Here is a 16,746-nt window from a genome sequence, read left to right on the forward strand (position 1 = left end):
AACCCAGGTCATCCTGCACACACTCTCTGTAAAGAAAGAGTTAAAATTGATTTCTCCTCAGCATTTGCTAAGACGTGTACCACAAAGTGGAATTTTGTAAGACAGGAGTGTCAGCCCGGAATGTGGTGATAGCCTGGAGTCGTGCTTTGATGCATATCATTGAGATTAGATACTGGTGAAAAATCTTATCATCCTTTCAGCCTGTTAGTCTGTTTCTGAGCTATGTGCCTAGGCCTGAGGTTGCAAGAGATAAGAACACACACACTGGTTCTACTAAGGGAAGGAAAAGTACTGGGATAAAAGATATAGAGATTTTTGAGGAGCATAAAGTGGGGCAATTTCTTTGTGCAAATGGGAATCTTGGGTTGTGACTAGTGATAAGAGCTGGAGTTAGAGACATGGACAGACTATTATATTGTCTCTTTTACTACTTCATTAACCATATTTCTTTCTTTCTGTATTTTCTTATTTATATAACAAATATATTTTTATAACCTTAAATGCATGTGCAGCAGTGCCTCCTTTGTTTGAGAATACCTCTGGTTGTTGAATCAGGAAAGAGCAAGGAAAGAAACTTAAAATATTTTTGTGTGACACGATTGGTGAAGTTGATGGGATTCAGTACAACATTCCGCAAACAGTGTGTACCCGCAGGCGGGGTGGAATTCAGGGTAGCAGAGTGGTCGGACAACACCGGTAGTTTTGGAGAACTGGCCATCTGATTGTCCAGTCGTTGCCCTCCCACGTATTGGAGGGCCAAGGTGGTGACATCACGGTATAAGGGGGTTTCAACTTTTATGTTACTGTGGAGGCTTATTAAAATGGCGTCTTTGTTATGTTAATGTGGGGAATGCTTTTTGTTGTGTTAAACGCTGAGAAAGTTTGCGCTAGCAGCTTGTTTTGGTTTAGAGGGTGATAAGAGGGTGCTATTAACCAATTGGGATAGTTGTTATGGTTTTGATGTATTTGAAGATACTGTATGCGCGGGGTTTTGGGGCAGAAGGCAGGAGAGCGAGACAGAGGATGGACGATGTGCTGTGGTGTCCACTATTGGGGTTGGACCCTGAGGAGGGCGTTCAGCGAGGAGACAGAGATGGACTCGTGTGGAGCGTCTGGTCGACCACCGTTGTTGGTCCCAGGCGGCCGGTCGAGGTGGTCCGAGGGGTCGCAGGGTGAAGAAGAAGGTCCTTGAGCTCCAACGCTTTTGTGCACGAAGAGATTGAACTTTGATAAGTGTGGCGCCTTTTATTTTCCTTTTATATTTTATTCTCTCTTAATTATATAGTTCCAGTAATATCTATAAACTGTAAATCATTTAATCGTATCTGGTGTATTGTCTGTTATTTGGGCGGGGTGGGGTACATCACACAGCATCCACACAAACTAATTACCCAGTTTGGCGGGGCCGAGGCTGTTTCCATAGATGACAGCGAGCCGAGCGACCCTGAGGGTGGCCGGGGGGGCTACAACGGGTATAGTAGCCACTCTGTTAAATAAGTTAGGGTATTCCAAACAGGAAGAGAGCCTTATAGATCTTGCTATGGAAATGACATAGGAGACATATTGGTCAGTAGAGTTACAAGTGGTCACCCTCCCTGAGGAAGTGGTAAGCCCACAGCAGCAGAATGTCACCCTGACTGAACTGGCTATGTCAGCCCATGAACAAAGCCAAACCCAGTAGCACTTCCATAGCACATTACTTCCCCCAAGCCATTGGTTAATCTACACTTCTCATTAAAGTGTTCACTCATTAACTTTATCATTTCTTTTTAGAGTCAACTTATGTACAGATACTCCTGTACGTAGCATCAATTTATGTGCATACTATCAGTTTATGAATATAAGCTAAGCATATTGTGTTCTTTATGCTTATTGTTTTTTTATGCTGTATCAGATCTGGAGTACCAATCACGTTGTTTTCTTTTACACTTGAACTCTAAAGAAAGACAATAAACAATCTTGAATCTTGAATGTCAGGAGGATTTGGCGAGGCTGAGGGATCAGGGATCCAGATCCCATAGAAGGAAGGGAGCGATGGCTAAGGGTTGGGATCTCAAAATCTGGTACAGCATTGGTGGGTCTGATTCTGACACTTGGTGTGAAGATGGTCTTCAGGCTCCCCCATCAAGTTATGAGTAAGGTTTCACACATTAGGACCTGGTAGTATGGGTCCATTGTCTGCCCTGTATGGTGAATAAATTGTATAAGAGGAAAGAGTGACTAGAGCATGGAAGTTGTGGAGAAGGGGGCAGAAACCAGGTATGATTGCGGAGGACTATTTCAAGGGTGAAGAGACAATTTCAAATGAAATTGGTGGCGACATCAGATGTACGACAACTCTGGCAAGGTTTGTAAGATATTATTTCTTACAAAGCGAAACCCAACAGCATGAATGGCAGCGATGCTTCACTACCAGATGAACTGAACGCCTTCTATGCCCACTTTGAAAGGGAGAGTATAACTACCTGATGACCAATGTTCCCTCTAATTTTTAGTAGTCGGTGTGCGCAAAAATCTTATGTTGTGCAAATTTTTTTCCTGTGTCAAAAGTATGTGCGCAGTGAATGCACACATGGCACAGTTTATGTAGGTTTACAAAATATTTGACAAAACTGCACAGAATAACAACAAAATACATACATATTTAAGACACTTATTTTTTCTCTCTCCTGTCTTTGGCATTTACCCATTCTTTGTAAACTCTATCTAGACTAATAAAACTTCCATCCAATTGACAGCTTTTGATTCTCATTAACATATCCAAATGACATTCACCTAAACGATTTCTCAGCTTGTTTTTAAGTTGATTCATTAGGCTAAAACCTCGCTCACAGTTTGCACTAGATGCAGGAAAGGTTCCCCCAATGTCCACCAACTGTGCAAGGTCACGAAACTGTTCATTTTGAAGTACAAATGACACCATTTGAGCAAAGTTTGAAAGCAGTTTGGATTTAATTTTTTCTTGCACAGAAGATTTGAGATCATTAAACTGTCTAACTATTACAGTATTTTCAGCTAGAAAATCATATTTTAGACATAAAGCATTAACTTGTTCATCACCAAATGTGAAGTCACAATCTGCAATTGTGGAGAAATCAAAAGCTGACCATTCTTGTACCTCATCTTCAGGAAACCTTTCTTCTAAATGAACACAAGGACTATTTATAAAAGTCAACAGCAAACTTGTATCTACTGTGATGTTTTCTTCATGTTGTTGGCTTAGCAAAACTTTAACTTTGTCTCTCTACGAAACATTGTCTCCCAGATACTGCTTTCTTATATTGTTAATTTTGCCTCGTGCAAAATGAAGTGAATCAATCGGTGTCGGGCCACTCTTTTGCAGAATCTTGCACAGTGCAGCCAGTTCATCAAAGACATCACTTAAAACCTGTAAAACTACTTTGTATGTGATGTTTATCAATTTCTTGTGACAGTATTTAGCCACAAGGTCGTTTGACTGATCTTTTTGAATAAAAACTTAGTAAGCTATCTACAGGATTTGAAACAGATCTTTGTAAACCTTACAATATGAACACTGTCCGCCAAAGATGGCTGCCACTGTGATGCAGCTGTACAAACCGGAACAGGAAAGGTGAGGTGACGTGCATTGTGGTATTTGAAAAACTGACTAACTAGTTAACAGAAACATTTAGCTAAAGGATTATTTTCAATAACTATAATTATTAATTACTACATTATTTTAGGTAACTAACCTTTTGTGCACACATTAATTTCCTTTGTGCGCTGGTTGAAAAACGTGTGCACACGCACAGCTTAGAGGGAACATAGCTGATGACCTTGTGATCTCTGTCTCAGAGGCCAATGTTAGGCTGTCTTTAAAGAGAGTGAACCCTCGCAAGGCAGAAGGTCCTGATGGAGTACCTGGTAAGGCTCTGAAAACCTGTGCCAACCAACTAGCAGGAGTCTTCAAGGATATTTTCAACTTCTCACTGCTATGGGTGGAAGTTCCCACTTGCTTCAAAAAGGCAACAATGATACCAGTGCCTAAGAAGATAATGTGAGCTGACTTAATGACTATCATCCGGTAGCACTCACATCGACAGTGATGAAATGCTTTGAGAGGTTGGTCTTGACTAGACTGAACTCCTGCCTCAGCAAGGACCTGGACCTGGACCCATTGCAATTTGCCTATCGCCACAATAGGTCAATGGCAGATGCAATTTCAATGGCTCTTCACATGGCTTTAGACCACCCGGCCAACACAATCACCTTTGTCAGGCTGCTGTTCATCGACTATAGCTCAGTATTTAAAACCATCATTCCCACAATCCTGATTGAGAAGCTGCAGAACCTGGGCCTCTGTACCTCCCTCTGCAATTGGATCCTGGACTTCCTAACCAGAAGACCACAGTCTCTGCGGATTGGTGGTAATATATCCTCCTTCCTGATGATCAACCCTGGTGCACCTCAGGGGTGTGTGCTTAGCCCACTACTCTACTCTCTATATACACATGACTGTGTGGCTAGGCATAGATCAAATACCATCTACAAATTTGCTGTTAATACATCCATTGTTGGTAGAATCTCAGGTGGTGACGAGAGGGTGTACGGGAGTGAGATATGCCAATTAGTGAAGTGGTGTTGCAGCAACAACCTGGCACTCAAAGTAAGGTGAAAGAGCTGATTGTGGACTTCAGGAAGGGTAAGATGAAGGAACACATACCAATCCTCATAGAGGGATCAGAAGTGGAGAGAGTGAGCAGTTTCAAGTTCCTGGGTGTCAAGATCTCTGAGGATCTAACCTGGTCCCAACATATCGATGCAGTTATAAAGAAGGCAAGACAGTGACTATACTTTATTAGGAGTTTGAAGAGATTTGGTATGTCAACAAATACACTCAAAAACTCCTATAGATGTACCATGGAGAACATTCTGCCAGGCTGCATCACTGTCTGGTATGGAGGGGCTACTGCACAGGACCAAAAGAAGCTGCAGAGGGATATAAATCTAGACAACTCCATCTTGGGTACTAGCCTACAAAGTACCCAGGACGTTTTCAAGAAACGGTGTCTCAGAAAGGCAGTGTCCATTATTAAGGATGTCCAGCACCCAGAACATGCCCTTTTCTCACTGTTACCATCATGTAGGAGACACAGAAGCCTGAAGGCACACACTCAGCGATTCAGGAACAGCTTCTTCCCCTCTGTCATCTGATTCCTAAATAGATATTGAAGCTTTGGCTACTACCTCAGTTTTTTAATATATTATTTCTGTCTTTTGCATGATTTTTAATCTATTCAACATACATATACTGTAATTGATTTACTCATTTATTTTTTTGTGATTTTTTTTCAATTTTATGTATTGCATTGAACTGCTGCTGCCACGTTAACAAATTTCACGTCGCATGCTGGTGATAATAAACCTGATTCTGATTCTGTGTGGATATATACAAAAGACTGGGGAATCCCTTTCTGCATGGTTAACTCAAGTGTGGGATATGGGTGCTGACAGAATACACTTAACAATAGGGGAGAAAAATGATCTGCTTTCACTTTCTAATCAAACTGATCTTAACAACCAGGTATGGAAGAAGAATGCTGAGCCTGTGGGCTTGTTCTCACACGAGTCTGATGCACAGTGTTGAGGGTTTAGCCCTTTTCAGTAGACTGGAGAAAAGAGGGCGCACCTTAGCGCAATGTAGACGAGGGAACTACGATGCTTCAGCCTGTAGTTACACATGCAGGGGTTTACCGCATCTGTTATCATTAGTACCATTGGCTACAACGATGCAAAGTGAGTGAGGACAGTGTCGTCCCGCCGGAGGCACCTCCTCACTGGTCACAGCTCCTGACTTGAGAAGGCGAAGATTAAGGCTCTGCTGTCTAAAAGAAGCACAGAGTCCGGCAAAGGTGGATGAACCTAGAGAGAAATATTTCTGGCTCTGTTGAAGGCAGCAGTGTAAAAGGCAAAGATGAATGATATCCTCATGGGAAGCAGGTAAGGAAGCATCATTGTGGTAATAAGCACAAAATACTCTGCAGATGCTGGGGTCAAAGCTACATGCTGGAGGAACTCAGCAGGTCGGGCAGCACCACGAATAGTCAACGTTTCGGGACGAGACCCTTTGTCAGGACTAAAGAGGGACAATAAAGTGATAATTAAAAAGCCTGTGATAATGTGGCAGTTGCGCATACTGCCTCGCTCGTGACCCAGGCTGAAGTCGAAAGAATAGTGGAAAGAGTAACTGACGGGGGGCGGGGAGCGTGGGATTGATCCAGAGTGGTACAGCTCTCTGCAGTCTGTCACCTAGAGACTCAGACTCTCCACGAGATGGACCTGATATCCAGTTTGTGGAAGAAGGATGGGAACAAGAAAAGGGTTAGAGCTCTGTTAGATCAACTGGCTATTGGGGAGGAGCCACTGATGGAAGCTCAAATATTGTTAGCTGCATTACCTGAAAACAAAATTGATAGGAGAACACTGGATGTTATTCCATCAACAACATGGACCTCCTCCAGGTAGAGAAAATTATCTAGGTGAATGGGAAGGGCACAGAGCAGCTGTATCCAAATGTGAAGGAAGTAATTTTCCTCATTGCAATGGAAGTAACTGTGACTGGGATCATAGTTGGTTTTATTCCAGAACTAGAAGAAATGAGTTTATGTTGTGTGGTTGATATTCAATGTGCACGAACAAAATCTTTCTTATCCTAAAAGGTATAAAGATACAATAATTATGTATTGGAATTTCAGAGGAAGCGTTGTTGCAAATCCTGGCAGGCTCAATCATCAGTCAGATAGAGATAGATTAAAGAGATAGAGGGAGATACCAATAGATTAGAGAGATGGAGGGATATAGAGATAGATTAGAGGGAGATGGAGATAGAGGGATATAGGGAGAGAGAGCAAATAAGTCTGTGACAGGACAAGATTTCAGATACTTACAGTTCCCTCATGCTGTGCATTTGTTCTTTTTCCTCTTTTACTACATGCATCATTTTCATTTATGTGCTTTACTCGATATAATCCTAATAATTTCTTATAACCTCTGATTGCAATGTGTACAGTGCCTTCTTTGTTTGCAGATACCTCTTTCTGCAGAATCAGAACAAGGAATATTTTTGTTACACCCCATCTCAGTGACACCCTGCTTCTTTCAACTCCCCCAATTCTACACCACCTACACATTCCTCCCACTAAGTTTTCTCCCCCCACTATTCCCTTCTGCTATTCCCATAGGAAAGGAATGTGGAGCATGGAACCAAATAAGGTGGTTACTTATTATTAATCTCCCTGGATTTCAAAGGTTCGTTTCATTATCAAAATATGTATGTGGAATACAACTCTGAGATCTCTCTTCTCCAGATTGCCATAAAGTACAGAAAAAAACACAAAAGTAGTTGGGGAAAAAACAAACCCCCGCACAAAAAGAGAAAAGAAACAAAAACTTGCAAACCCCAACCCCCCCACACACAAAATCTAACAGATCGCCCACATGGAGAAACGGCAACAAGAACATTGAACCGCAAACCCCCAGCCCACCAATTGGCAACAAGAAAAAATGGGTGAGAACACAAAAATAAACATAGTAATGAAAGGGGCCAATACGAACTACAGTCAAATCCATAAATCTCAGAACTTTGATAACATCTCTGAAAGCAGTGTGGAGAGCAAACTCTCGAACCCAGCAGCCTTTTGGAGGAAAGTGACTCGAAGCAGTGGCCTTTCTGAGGCAAAAAACTCGAACCCAGCAGCCTCTGATGGATTATTTTCACTATTTCTCTCCTCCTTTTACCAGTCACTGGGTTTATCCTTCCTAAGATAAAAATGAGTCCACTGTTTTTGAGAATCACATAGAGGAGTTATTGGCTTTGAGCTGTTGAGACTGAACAGACACTCAGAGACTGGAACAGTGGGTGCAATAACCCTTTTTTCTAAGTAAAAGTCCAAAGTTCAAGATAAATTTATTATCAAAGGACATATCAGACCATAAGATATAGGAGCAGAAGTAGGCCATTCAGCCCATTGAGTCTGCTCTGCCATTCAATCATGGGCTGATCCAATTCTTCCAGTCAACCCCACTCCCCAGCTTTCATCCCATACCCTTTGATGCCCTGGCTAATCAAGAACCTATCTATCTCTGCCTTAAATGCACCCAGTGACTTGGCCTCCACAGCCGCTCGTGGCAACAAATTCCACAGATTTACCACCCTCTGACTAAAGTAATTTCTCTGCATCTCTGTTCTAAATGGACATCCTTCAATCCTGAAATCGTGCCCTGTTTGTCCTGGACTCCCCTACCATGGGAAATAACTTTGCCATATCTAATCTGTTCAGGCCTTTTAACATTCAGAATGTTTCTATGAGATTCCCCCTCTTTCTCTTGAACTCCAGGGAATACAGCCCAAGAGCTGCCAGATGTTTCTCATACAGTAACCCTTTCATTCCTGGAATCATTCTCATGAAACTTCTCTGAAACCTCTCCAATGTCAGTATATCCTTTCTAAAATAAGGAGCCCAAAACTGCACACAATATAAGTTTGGTCTCACGAGTGCCTTATAGAGCCTCAACATCACATCCCTGCTCTTATATTCTATACCTCTAGAAATGAATGCCAACATTGTATTCGCCTTCTTCACAACCAACACAACCTGGAGGCTAACTTTTAGGGTATCTTGCATAAGGACCCCCAAGTCCCTTTGCATCTCTGCATTTTGAATTCTCTCCCCACCTAAGTAATAGTCTGCCTGTTTATTTCTTTCACCAAAGTGCATGACCATACACTTTCCAACATTGTATTTCATTTGCCACTTCTTCGCTCATACCCCTAAACTATCTAAGTCTCTCTGCAGGCTGTCTGTTTCCTCAACACTACCCACTCCTCAGCAAATTTAGCCACAAATCCATTAATCCCATAGTCCAAATCACTGACATACTGTACATTGTAAAAACCAGCAGTCCCAACACCAACCCTGTGGAACTCCACTGGTAACCAGAACCAGCCAGAATAGGATCCCTTTATTCCCAGTCTCTGTTTTCTGCCGGTCAGCCAATGCTCCACCCATGCTAGTAACTTCCCTGTAATTCCATGGGTCTTATCTTGCTAAGCAGTCTCATGTGCAGCACCTTGTCAAAGGCCTTCTGAAAATCCAAGTACACCACATCTACTGCATCTCCTTTGTCTACCCTGCTTGTAATTTCCTCAACAGTACTCCAGGTGTGGCTTAAACAGAGTTTTATAGAGCTGCATCATTACATCGCGACTCTTAAACTCTATCCCTCGACTTATGAAAGCTAACACCCCATAATCTTTCTTAACTATCCTATCCACCTGTGAGGCAACTTTCAGGGATCTGTGGACATGTACCCCCAGATCCCTCTGCTCCTCCACACTACCAAGTATCCTGCCATTTATGTTGTACTCTGCCTTGGAGTTTGTCCTTCCAAAGTGTACCACCTCACACTTCTCTGGGTTGAACTCCATCTGCCACTTCTGTATCCTATCAATGTCTCTCTGCAATCTTTGACAATCCTGTACACTATCTACAACACCACCAACCTTTGTGTCATCTGCAAACTTGCCAGCCCACCCTTCTACCCCCACATCCACGTCATTACTAAAAATCATGAGAAGTAGAGGTCCCAGAACAGATCCTTGTGGGACATCACTAGTCACAATCCTCCAATCTGAATATACTCCCTCCACCATGACACTCTGCCTTCTGAAGCAAGCCAATTCTGAATCCACCTGGCCAAACTTCCCTGGATCCCATGCCTTCTGACTTTCTGAAAAAGCCTACCATGTGGAACCTTGCCTTACTAAAATCCATATAGATCACATCCACTGCACTACCCTCATCTATATGCCTGGTCACCTTCTAAAAGAACTCTTATCAGGCTTGTTAGACACCATCTGCTCTTCACAAAGCCATGCTGATTGTCCCTGATCAGACCATGATTCTCTAAATGCCCAGAGATCCTATCTCTAAGAATCTTTTCCAACAACTTTCCCACCACAGACATAAGGCTCACTGGTCTATAATTAGCCGGACTATCCTTACTACCTTTTTTGAACAAGGGGACAACATTCGCCTCCCTCCAATCCTCCAGTACCATTCCTGTGGACAACGAGGACATAAAGATCCTAGCCAGAGGCTCAGCAATCTCTTCTCGCCTCGTGGAGCAGCCTGGGGAATATTCCATCAGGCCCCAGGGACTTAACCGTCCTAATGTATTTTAATGACTCCAACACCTCCTCTCCCTTAATATCAACATGCTCCAGAACATCAACGTCACTCATATTGTCCTCACCATCATCAAGTTCCCTCTCATTGGTGAATACTGAAGAGAAGTATTCATTGAGGACCTCGCTCACTTCCACAGTCTCCAGGCACATCTTCCCACCTTTATCTCTAATCGGACCTACCTTCGCTCCTGTCATCCTTTTTTTCTTCACATATTTGAAGAATGCCTTGGGGTTTTCCTTTACCCTACTCGCCAAGGCCTTCACCAGATTGATTCCTGGGATGGCAGGACTTTCATATGAAGAAAGACTGGATGAACTGGGCTTGTACTCGTTGGAATTTGGAAGATTGAGGGGGGATCTGATTGAAACGTATAAGATCCTAAAGGGATTGGACAGGCTAGATGCAGGAAGATTGTTCCCGATGTTGGGGAAGTCCAGAACAAGGGGTCACAGTTTGAGGATAGAGGGGAAGCCTTTTAGGACCGAGATTAGGAAAAACTTCTTCACACAGAGAGTGGTGAATCTGTGGAATTCTCTGCCACAGGAAACAGTTGAGGCCAGTTCATTGGCTATATTTAAGAGGGAGTTAGATATGGCCCTTGTGGCTACGGGGGTTAGGGGATATGGAGGGAAGGCTGGGGCGGGGTTCTGAGTTGGATGATCAGCCATGATCATAATAAATGGCAGTGCAGGCTCGAAGGGCCGAATGGCCTACTCCTGCACCTATTATCTATGTTTCTATGTTTCTCATCCCCCTTCTTGCTCTTCTCAGCCCCTTCCTAATCTCCTTTCTTGCTTCCCTATATTCCTCAATAGACCCATCTGATCCTTGCTTCCTAAACCTCATGTATGCTGCCTTCTTCCACCTGACTAGGTTTTCCACCTCACTTGTCACCCATGGTTCCTTCACCCTACCATTCTTTATCTTCCTCACCGGGACAAATTTATCCCTAACGTCCTGCAAGATATCTCTAACCATTGACCACATGTCCATATTACATTTCCCTGCAAAAACATCATCCCAATTCACACCCGCAAGTTCTAGCCTTATAGCCTCATAATTTGCCCTTCCCCAATTAAAAATTTTCCTGTCCTATCTGATTCTATCCTTTTCCATGATAATGCTAAAGGCCAGGGAGCGGTGGTCACTGTCCCCCAGATGCTCACCCACTGAGAGATCTGTGACCTGACCCGGTTCATTACCCAATACTAGATCTAGTATGACATTCCCCCTAGTCGGCCTGTCAACATATTGTGACAGGAATCCATCCTGGACACACTTAACAAACTCTGCCCCATCTAAACCCTTGGAACTAATGAGGTGCCAATCAATATTAGGGAAGCTAAAGTCACCCATGATAACAACCCTGTTATTTTTGCTGTTGGTTTAGTTTATCAGAGAAGTGCATGTGAACCTAGTTTATCTTTTCTAATTCACAAGGTTAATTGAACAGCCTTTGCTTTTGTAATCAATTTGTGCATGCATAAAAGGAGTTTGAAGTGAATTGGAATGTCAACAAATACACTCAAAACTTCTATAGTTGTACCGTGGAGAGCATTCTGACAGACTGCATCACTGTCTGGTATGGAGGGGCTACTGCACAGGACCGAAAGAAGCTGCAGAAGGTTGTAAATCTAGTCAGCTCCATCTTGGGTACTAGCTTACAAAGTACCCAGGACATCTTTAGGAAGTGGTGTCTCAGAAAGACAGCGTCCATTATAAAAGACCTCCAGCACCCAGGACATGCCCTTTCTCACTGTTACCATCAGGTAGGAGACACAGAAGCCTGAAGGCACACACTCAGTGATTCAGGAACAGCTTCTTCCCCTCTGCCATCCGATTCCTAAGTGGACTTTGAAGCTTTGGACACTACCTCACTTTTTTTTTAATATTTAGTATTTCAGTTTTTGCACATTTTTAAATACTCTTTTCAATATATGTAATTGATTTATTTGTTTATTTATTTATTATGTTTTATTCTATTTATTATTTTTCTCTCTCTGCTAGATAATGATTTGCATTTAACTGCTGCTGCTAAGTTAACAAATTTTACGTCACATGCTGGTGATAGTAAACCTGATTCTGATTCAGCATATTTTTGCTGTTTTTCACTTATTGATTTCTCTAGATTATGTGTGGTTGGAATGGCTATATCTATAAATAAGTTGTTATTCCCTGTTTATCTTGTATTATTATATCCAGCCAGTTATTATGGATTGTCCTATCTGTAATAACTGATCAGTTGTAACATAATTTGTGGTATTCTGACTCTAAAATTGGATCAGACTTTTATTGATAGTAAGGTGTGATTTCATTTTGCCTACCAGCCCCGACTAGGAGTTGAGGATGCTATCGTCCACCTGCTGAACCGTGTCTACGCCCACCTGGACAAGCCAGCGAGCACTGTGAGGGTCATGTTTTTTGATTTCTCCAGTGCATTCAACACTATCCGCCCTGCTCTGCTGGGGGAGAAGCTGACAGCGATGCAGGTGGATGCTTTCCTGGTGTCATGGATTCTTGATTACCTGACTGGCAGACCGCAGTACGTGTGCTTGCAACACTGTGTGTTTGACAGAGTGATCAGCAGCACTGGGGCTCCACAGGGGACTGTCTTGTCTCCCTTTCTCTTCACCATTTACACCTCAGAGTTCAACTACTGCACAGAGTCTCGTCATCTTCAGAAGTTTTCGGATGACTCTGCCATAGTTGGATGCATCAGCAAGGGAAATGAGGTTGAGTACAGGGCTACAGTAGGAAACTTTGTCACATGGTGTGAGCAGAATTATCTGCAGCTTAATGTGAAAAAGACTAAGGAGCTGGTGGTAGACCTGAGGAGAGCTAAGGCACCGGTGACCTGTTTCCATCCAGGGGGTCAGTGTGGACATGGTGGAGGATTACAAATACCTGGGGATATGAATTGACAATAAACTGGACTGGTCAAAGAACACTGAGGCTGTCTACAAGAAGAGTCAGAACCGTCTCTGTTTCCTGAGGAGACTGAGGTCCTTTAACATCTGTCAGATGATGCTGAGGATGTTCTACGAGTCTGTGGTGGCCAGTGCTATCATGTTTGCTGTTGTGTGCTGGGGCAGCAGGCTGAGGGTAGCAGACACCAACAGAATCAACAAACTCATTCGTAAGGCCAGTGATGTTGTGGGGATGGAACTGGACTCTCTGACAGTGGTGTCTGAAAAGAGGATGCTGTCCAAGTTGCATGCCATCTTGGACAATGTCTCCCATCCACTACATAATGTACTGGTTGGGCACAGGAGTACATTCAGCCAGAGACTCATTCCACTGAGGTGCAACACAGAGCGTCATAGGAAGTAATTCCTGCCTGCAGCCATCAAACTTTACAACTCCTTCCTTGGAGGGTCAGACACCCTGAGCCAATAGGCTGGTCCTGGACTTATTTCCTGGCATAATTTACATATTACCATTTAATTATTTATGGTGCAACTGTAACGAAAACCAATTCCCCCGGGATCAATAAAGTATGACTATGACTATAACTATGACTATTTATGAATTTGTATCTTAAAGTGTGGTAATCTGGCACATTATCCAAAGATAACAGAAAATAAAATCTGTGACAGATACTGTGTAAACAGAGATGTGATCAATTAAAAACAAACCTAACAATAGCATATCTATATCAAAGACAGTTGCAACAGTTGACTCTGCTACCTACATTTTCAAAATTTGTCTTAAATTAATTAAATAAGCCAAACAAATTAATGTTTAGTAACTTTATAAAATAGAGTTCACTGTTAATCTGCAATTATAAAATTACACAACTTTCATTCAATGTCAATAAAACCAAAGAATCGATAATGGACGTCAGAAAGGGTAAAATAAGGGAACACACACCAGTCTACATTGAGGGATCTGAAGTGGAAAGAATGAGCAATTTCAAATTCCTGGGTATCAACATCTCTGAGGATCTACCCTGGGCCCAACGTATCAATACATTTACAAAGAAGGCACAACAGCGGCTGTATTTCATTTGGAGTTTGAAGAGATTTGGCGTGTCACCAAAGACGCTCGCAAATTTATACAGATGTGCCATGGAGAGCATTCTGACTGGCTGCATCACCATCTGGCGGTGGGGGGGGGGGGGTTGACAGAGTCAAAGTAAGCTACAGAACATTGTAAACTCTGTCAGGTCCATCGTGAGCACTGGCCTCCCCAGCATCCAGGACATTTTCGAGGATCGATGCCTCAAGTAGGAAGCATCCATCATTAAGGACCGCATCACCCACGACACGGCTTCTTCTCATTGTTACCGTTAAGGAGGCGGTACAGGAGCCTGAAGGCACATTTCAGCAACAGCTTCTTCCCCTCCACCATCAGATTACGGAAGGGATAATGAACCTATGTACACTTAATTTTTTTTTGCTCTTTTTGCATTACTTATTTAATTTTTAAGAATTTATTTCTTATGGTAAATTATAGTTTATTATGTATTGCAATGTACTTCTCCCACAAAACAACACATTTCACAAATATATGCCAGTGACATTAAACCTGATTTTGATGTGTTCTGCCCAACACGACACAAAATCTTAGTAATACACCTTTGTTGTTATATTCTAGTCATCGAATGCTAATGAATGCCAACATTGCACTTGCTTTCTTTCAGCCACGATGGACCAAGCAGTCTCACTCTGTTCCTGCGTCTCGAAGTCTTTACCACCGACTTGTATACAGTGCTTCTCGCTCGGCGTTGTGCTACTGTCCGGAAAGTGCTGCACAGGAGCAGGCTCTCGGACCCACCATGCCTCTGCCAACATGATGGCAGTCCAAACCTGTTCCATCTGCCTGCACATCAACTATACTCCATTTTTTTCCCTGGCTGTATAAATGCCTCTTTAAACATTGCTGTTGTGTCTGCAAAACCTGCGCCACCTGTTCCCCATTGAAGTAGGAAATCAAGAGAGATGTAAGCCAAGTTTATTATTCACTATCAGCTTTCCTACTCTATTGCAGGAAGTCAAAATGAACTCTGTGTATCCAGGCAGACAATGACAATCCAGTGAAATACTGCAGCAGCCTAGTGTTGTTAGATGGCATGTTAAACCAAACTCCTTCAGGCAGACGTAACATTTCTAAGCCAGTTTCCAGTAGTGAAGGAGTTTCCCTTCAATGTTCTGGGGAATGTTTATCCTTCAACAAATACTTAAATAGATTATTTGTATTTTACTACATTTGTAAGGCAGCTAGTGACCTCTATGCCTGCGTCACAAAAACGACTACATTTCAGACAATATTGTTGTTTTGGGAGTTTTTACATTGAAGTAGGTTATAGTTAGTTATCTGATCAGAAGGAATCTATTTGTAATATACAATATTCTGGGTGAGGAGTCATTGAGGGTCGCGAATGTTGCCGATGACAAAGGTTGGTGATGATGTGGATTGTGTAGGTTGTTGTTGGTTACAACTGGACATTGATAGGATGCAGAACTGGGCTGAGAAGTGGCAGATGGCGTTCAATAAGTGTGATGTGATTCACTTTGGAAGGTTGAAAATGAAGGAAGAGGAGAGAGTTAATGACAGGATTCTTAAGAGTGTGGAGGAACAGAGCGACCTTGGGTGTCCACATCCATAGATCCCTCAAAATCGCTTTGGAAGATGGACAGAGTGGTTAGGAAGATGTATGGTGCATTAGCCTTCATTAGTCAAGGGACAGAGTTTAAGAACCACGAGGTAAATGTTACAGGTCTATTAAACCGCTTATACCACACTGTGTACATTATGTCCAGTTCTAGTTGCCTCATTATAGGAAAGATGTGGAGGGTGTGGAGGAGATTTACCAGGATGTTAATTGGATTAGACGGTATTTCTTATGAGGATAGGTTGAACGAGCTGGGGTTTTTCCTCTTTGGAGAGGAGGAGGATAAGAGGTGACGTGATAGATGTGTACAAGGTGATATGAGCGATACTTAAGAGTGGATAGACAGAGACTTTATCCCCCGGGGCAGAAATGGCTAATACAAAGGGCATAACATTAAGGTGTTTGGTGGAAAGTACCGGGGTGGGGGGAGGATGTCAGAGGTAGTTTTTATTTAAACGAAGTGTAGTAGGGGCGTGGAATACACTGCAAGGGGTGGTGGTACAGGCAGATACAATGAGGACATTTAAGAGACTCAAAGAGTTTTAGAAATAAAAAATGGATGGCTATGTGGGAAAGGAAGTTTAGATTGATCTTTGAATAGGTTAAAGGGTCTGTAACGTATGGATCCATTTCTTTCAGAACAATGACTCCCCTTAGGACTAATTATTGACTGATAAGCTATGCATGCACATTGATTTGCTGCTCTCTTTGCAAAGTGAATACACAAGTTAACTTCTGCTCTGAGTGCATGCCTTTATTTATTTGATATGTAGATGCACAGACACAGCAGGCCCAGCACAACATCGTGGCCAGAAGGGATGATATTGTGCTGTACTGTTCTAATACAGTCCAATCCAGTTAACATCCTGGTGAACCTTTTCTGCACCCTCTCCTAAGTCTCCACATCATTTCTGTAGTGCA

The 16,746-nt window shown here is 42.6% G+C and overlaps 1 protein-coding gene across 2 annotated transcripts in view; it reads right to left on the reverse strand.

The window, feature by feature from the left end:
• Positions 1–16,746, reverse strand: part of LOC140212597 (N-acetyllactosaminide beta-1,6-N-acetylglucosaminyl-transferase-like) — a 96,335-nt gene that overhangs the window by 13,966 nt on the left and 65,623 nt on the right. The window lies entirely within an intron of this gene.

This window comes from Mobula birostris, chromosome 19 (assembly GCF_030028105.1).
Source record: "Mobula birostris isolate sMobBir1 chromosome 19, sMobBir1.hap1, whole genome shotgun sequence".
Lineage (NCBI taxonomy): Eukaryota > Metazoa > Chordata > Chondrichthyes > Myliobatiformes > Myliobatidae > Mobula > Mobula birostris.